This window comes from Centruroides sculpturatus, unplaced genomic scaffold (genome assembly GCF_000671375.1).
Source record: "Centruroides sculpturatus isolate CEXI.00-Female unplaced genomic scaffold, Cexi_2.0 scaffold167, whole genome shotgun sequence".
NCBI classification, from domain to species: domain Eukaryota; kingdom Metazoa; phylum Arthropoda; class Arachnida; order Scorpiones; family Buthidae; genus Centruroides; species Centruroides sculpturatus.
Window position 1 is genome coordinate 666,519 of NW_019384372.1, and position 5,522 is coordinate 672,040.

Sequence of the window (5,522 nt, forward strand, 5' to 3'; positions counted from 1 at the left end):
GTAATTTATTTTATATATATTATAATTATAAAAATATGTTTCTTTGGTCAGTAGTATTTTATAACTAAAGACTCTTGGGTAGTTTGGAGATCAATATAAAAACAGTTAAAATTAAAAAAAAATTTTTTATATATATATCAAATACCAAGTTTCATCAGAAAATGTTGATAAACTTTTCTATTATTTTGCTTAGAACTTTAACTTTTCTAGCTAAAACTATTGATGAACGAGTATTGCGGATTCCTCAAAGTTAATGACACGTGATATTGCATTGCCTTTTATTCCCGGAATACTTTGGAGAGATGAGAACCGTATCTATTTTCAAGATGGGATACACCATTAAATTAATAATTTCTGTCAAATGTAATAATTATGAAGGTAAGGTTTAAATTTTAGGCATTTATTTAATAAATTATTTGTATCATGTTAATGGCATTTATAATATTTAGAAGTATATTTAAACAAATAAGTATTTCATGTAAAAATGTATTGAAATTGATTTTATTTAAAGATTAATAAATGCAAAGTTAATAATTTCTATAACATATTTTTAATTAGTATCAAAATAATGCCATTTAAGAAAATTATTATTATTATTTTTTTTAATAAATCTTGCAATTTTACTAAAAAAATTACATGTTAAAGTGCAAAATACAATTATAATGCATGTATATACCAACATAAATTCTCTTCTGAATTACTTAACATACTTTTGCATTATATTGCACACTAATGTACAGCCATCCTTTGACAAATTGAACTAATGTATTATAATTACTAATATAATTATTAAATTTTAACATTGAATATAAACTTGATATTCATTTCATAATTAATAACTTTATTATTAATATTTATAAAATTTATGGATAAATTTTATCTCGTATCAATAATTACATGGAAAGTTATTGCAGAAAACTTGAACTTTTTAGGCATTATTATTCAGCATATTAAGTTATCAAAACAATTTTTTTTTATTAATATAAAACATTTATAAATTTATTATTGAGGTTAATTCGTATTATATTTGTTCTTTATTGAGTATAACAAATCATAATTAATTAGTTAAGTTGCTTAATTAGATTACTTATATATATATTCTTATAAATCAATCAACTTAAATATGATTATAAACATACACATAACAATTATAAATTTTCATGAATTAATAATTATATATAAGTAGATAATAATCTATTATATTAATTTTTATCAATAATTAATAATGCAATTTAACATTTGGTTCTGTTCATTTATGCATTTAGAATTTGCTTCCTTTCATATATTTATAAAAAAAGTACAGAAAATTTAATTTCTCAATTTTACAAGAATCAAATATTTTAAAATTTTTCAAAGACAAATAATTAATATATTAATTATTTTATTATTTTAAATGAAAATATCAAAAATCTAAAACATTTTGAATTACTTTTTATAACATATCATTAAAAAAATTTCATTTAAATAAAGAAAACAATGTTTAGATTCTTGTAAAGATTTACAAAAGTGTTTTATTTACCTTCTGTCATACTTTTTATTATACAATTTAAAATGTTCATGTTTTCATCTTTTTTAATTACATTATTAATACAAATCTGATTATTCTTCAATTAAATTTTCACTCGGTAATGATATTTTTTTTAAAAGAAAATTATTTATTTTCTTGTATCGTATAGTAATAATAATCATTATAGTTATTTTATATTATTTATCAATTTTAAAAGAAAATAAATGAATAAACTTCATGCACAGGAAAGATTTTTATTATTATTTTTTTCAAAGCAGGAAAGAAACATTTCAAAAGAATGTCAACATGTAACAGTTTTTGAATCAATCTTTGAATAAATCAACAGTAGTTTGCAACAAAATGGAACATTTCCATTCAAAGAATATAATTTATACATACCACTTGTTTCATATTCAAATTTTGTTAACATGTTCTGTATCCTTGCACATCCATTTTGTCATTTTGTTCTTCAAAGTGAGATTATTTATAAAACAATAAATGACAAAAATGTCATCTTTATAAAAATTGCTTATTTGGTTGACATATAATAAAATAGCATCATCTAATATATAAAATAAAATTACTTATATAATAAGTTAATATAAAAATATTAAATTGACAATCGATTTCCAAAAAAATAAGATTCAAATAAATTTTATACAATCCGAAATATGTTCCCAACAAAGAGTTTTCATGGAGAGTTTGCAATAAAAAAAAATTCTCAAAATTGTCAATAAAGTTTAATTGAGACACAAATAACATTTGCAATTACAATTTTATAGAAGTTTATGGTGTCAAATTTATTGCTTGTATTTTATAACCTCTCATATGGTAGATTGTTAGTGAGAATGGCGGTAGCTTATGTTCAAATCTGTGCACAAAAGTGGAAGTGTTATTTTCGGTTAAGCACTTTACGAGAACTTTCCACCACCAGACCTCTCTTACCTACTTTGATGCCCGGAGGAACAGACCCACTTGATATATAACCAGTTGCAACGTAATAATCCAATAGGGCCCAAGCAATATTTTCACCTAATTTAATATCTGTTTTTAATATTAAGGCAAGAATCAGAAGATAAAAAAAATAGAAAGAAAAAAACAAAATTATTTTCTGTTCAATATAATACTGTAGGATACAGCTATCTTCCGTGTAAGCCGTCACAGCTTTAGAAGGATCTTGTTTACTTCTGTAACCATAAAAACTTACTTCTAGAGTGTAACAATTGGCCTTGCTGGGTAGCATATTTGTAAAAAATCTACAAAACGAAATCAATATTGAATTTAATATTTCTCCCTCTCTCTCTCTTTCATTACAAATTTTTCTTTTCTATTCTTATTTCATCATTTTTATTTAATCTTAAAAATTAATTTGATTCTTTTTTTAACAATACTACAANCACTAATTTGTAATTTTAACACGGAAAAATCTTTAATTTGTGTTGTTTTTAACTTAAAAATACAGCAGTTAAACAGTAAATTTTCTCTGTTTAATGCTTGAAAATACGACGAAAATATATATTGAAGCCATATATAAAAAAATAAATGATACTTTTTCATTATTAAATCTATCTAGATAGCAATATTTTGAAGAATAAATTCAATAGAAAGAAAAAATATATAAAAAAACTGCACTCAAACATGGATTCATTTGTGTGCAATTCAGCAAGAATCTCAACAAATCGATATTTAGAGGGCCACTTCGATAACTGGTTTTCGTTAACTAAACATAAAAAATAATTAAATTTAGTTACTTTTTTCACAGAAATTTATGAAAATTTTTAAAAAACAGAAGGAAAATTACGGAAGAAAGAAAAAAATCCGAATGGATACTCATCTTCGTAAGAAGTGATAAAAAGAAAAGACATAAATTCCGTAGTTAGAGAGATTCGTCTTAAAAATCTAAATCCCCCGATTTAACGATTATTGCTCGTGTGTTTATAGTCTTACTTTAATAAAACTATATCTAATTGTTAATTTGAAAAGTAGTTTCTTTACGTAGATGACTCTAGATACGAGTATTAAATGGCTAAGCAACAATTCTTCTAATTGATATATTGTGAAGATGGACTTACAAAGAAAAGAAAAAAAAAAGATCAGATAATAATTAATCCTATTATAAGAGAAAATTAAAGGTAGAATCGAACAATCGAAACCGCAAATCGTAATAAAAAAACATAAAGATGATTAGATCTACCAGAAGGATTATGTGAAAAATAAGTGTTATAACCTAGAAAAATTGGTTAATAGGCTTTATTCTAAACTAATAACACAATAATTAAAGATTAGTTGTATGGATAATCGTTTAATGTGTTCTGTATCTATCGTCGCGCGATCGCTTGAGAGAATGTCGCGTCGCGTTACGTTTATAAATCCAAAATAAGATAAATATTATTATTAATGAACTATTTTCCTTTTACTTTTCCTAATTATCAACAATTTTAAGCGATTTCACAAAGGTTAAAATCAATATTTCATTTGTTTACGTGCATACTTTATGTTTCATATTAAAACACGCCAACTTCGCGTCGCGTCGCTTAGAGCGCTATATTCAATGCAAAGCGATCGCTTATAAACTGCATAATAACAATTAATATACTAAATTATTATATTTTTCATAATTAAGAATTTTAAATTGAAAAATAATAAACAAAAATTCTCTTATTAAAAAAAAAAAAACAAAAAATTATATGTATACATAAATAAGAATTGTTTTAATGTCGATGAAGAGAATGAAACGCTAGATGGCAGCACATACTCGTACATTATTTAATCAATGTTGCCACAAATAATAATAATTTGGTTAATTCTTAATAATAAGATATTAACAATTAAATAATCCTCGTAATAAATTAGGTTCCTGTACATAATTTAAATTTTATATTGTGACGCTTGCTAATTGAAGAGGACGATGTAGAAGAAATTTTGAAATTGTTTACATATATCCTATTTAGTATTTAATTTGTAATTTGAGGATTAATTTGGATTTTATAGATAATTTTTTTCTAGTTAATTTTGAAAAGAAAGCAAATCGACGCTAGAGGGAAGCACTGAAGGGAAGCATGTTGAGGAATGGAGTAATGAGTTGTTCATAATGAGGATGAATTCTCATATTTCCTTCAGTCATATAAAAAATTCAAGGAAAACTCGTCATTTTTAATGATATTGGATATGAATGTAGTTTTAATTTGTCACGTAATATTAATAATTTTAGTTAAATTTTAAGAAATTTTAAAATTTTCTTGCTTTGTTTACATCTCAGAATGTATGTTTTAAGCCACTTCGGGATAAATCTTTGTTGACTTTCAGCAGCATGAATTACTTAGCAGATTAAATTTATTTTTAAATGTTTTGTTTTTTTCCCCTTTCAATTTTTTTTTGGTTGCCATAAAAAGTTGAGCAGTGATTTTAAAATTAAATAATAAGTTATCAGTGAGATTATGATGTGGACATTGTCATTTGATGTGTCATCACCAAAAATGTCAAGAGTCACCTATTAGTGGGTGCAAACTCTGCTCCTTTGTCATTGTCACTAGTTCTTTTCTTCCACTGTCAGTTTGATAACTTTGGCGTTAGGAGTTGTCATCCGTACTCTGGAGGTTCTCTCGCTTGCATTGGAAAGGGCAATCAAAACGTCTTGTCCGGCAAAGGTTCTCTGCAACCGCTTCTGCTCGGTCCTTGCAACAGCCGTCACGTGTCGCCGAGTTTATTGACGTCTCGGAACACAGATGCGGACGACAGCCACCACGTAGAGAACAAGGTGTACAAAATGAGCAGATTTGTCAGGCACGGTCACTGCCAGAATGTTAGTAGCTGTGATGAACATGCATCTCACACTTGTTATTGAAGTGTCCAAACTTGATTGGGTTTATCAGTATTGATTGTACTAGCTATTTTTATCATTTATTTACTTTATACATATATATATATTTATATAAATATTTTTTTTTCCTATTATAAATTAATGTTATGAAAAGATTTAATGCTTAATTAGATTTATTAAAATTTATTTTATAAC

At 25.0% G+C, this 5,522-nt stretch overlaps 2 long non-coding RNA genes across 4 annotated transcripts in view; both read left to right on the forward strand.

The window, feature by feature from the left end:
• The window catches only part of LOC111615221, a 4,132-nt gene extending 2,078 nt beyond the window's left edge, over nucleotides 1-2,054 (forward strand). Inside the window, exons 2-3 of the long non-coding RNA XR_002755050.1 lie at nucleotides 211-378; nucleotides 1,786-2,054. This is a non-coding gene — a long non-coding RNA (uncharacterized LOC111615221). The remainder of the gene's footprint in view (nucleotides 1-210; nucleotides 379-1,785) is intronic.
• A 2,282-nt stretch (nucleotides 2,055-4,336) lies between these two features.
• Nucleotides 4,337-5,522, forward strand: part of LOC111615209 — a 4,015-nt gene continuing 2,829 nt past the window's right edge. Inside the window, exon 1 of one of the 3 annotated variants that reach the window (XR_002755049.1) lies at nucleotides 4,337-5,378. This is a non-coding gene — a long non-coding RNA (uncharacterized LOC111615209). Of the gene's footprint in view, nucleotides 5,388-5,522 lie in introns of all 3 variants that reach the window. The other 2 variants (XR_002755046.1, XR_002755047.1) reach the window with 2 other exon arrangements.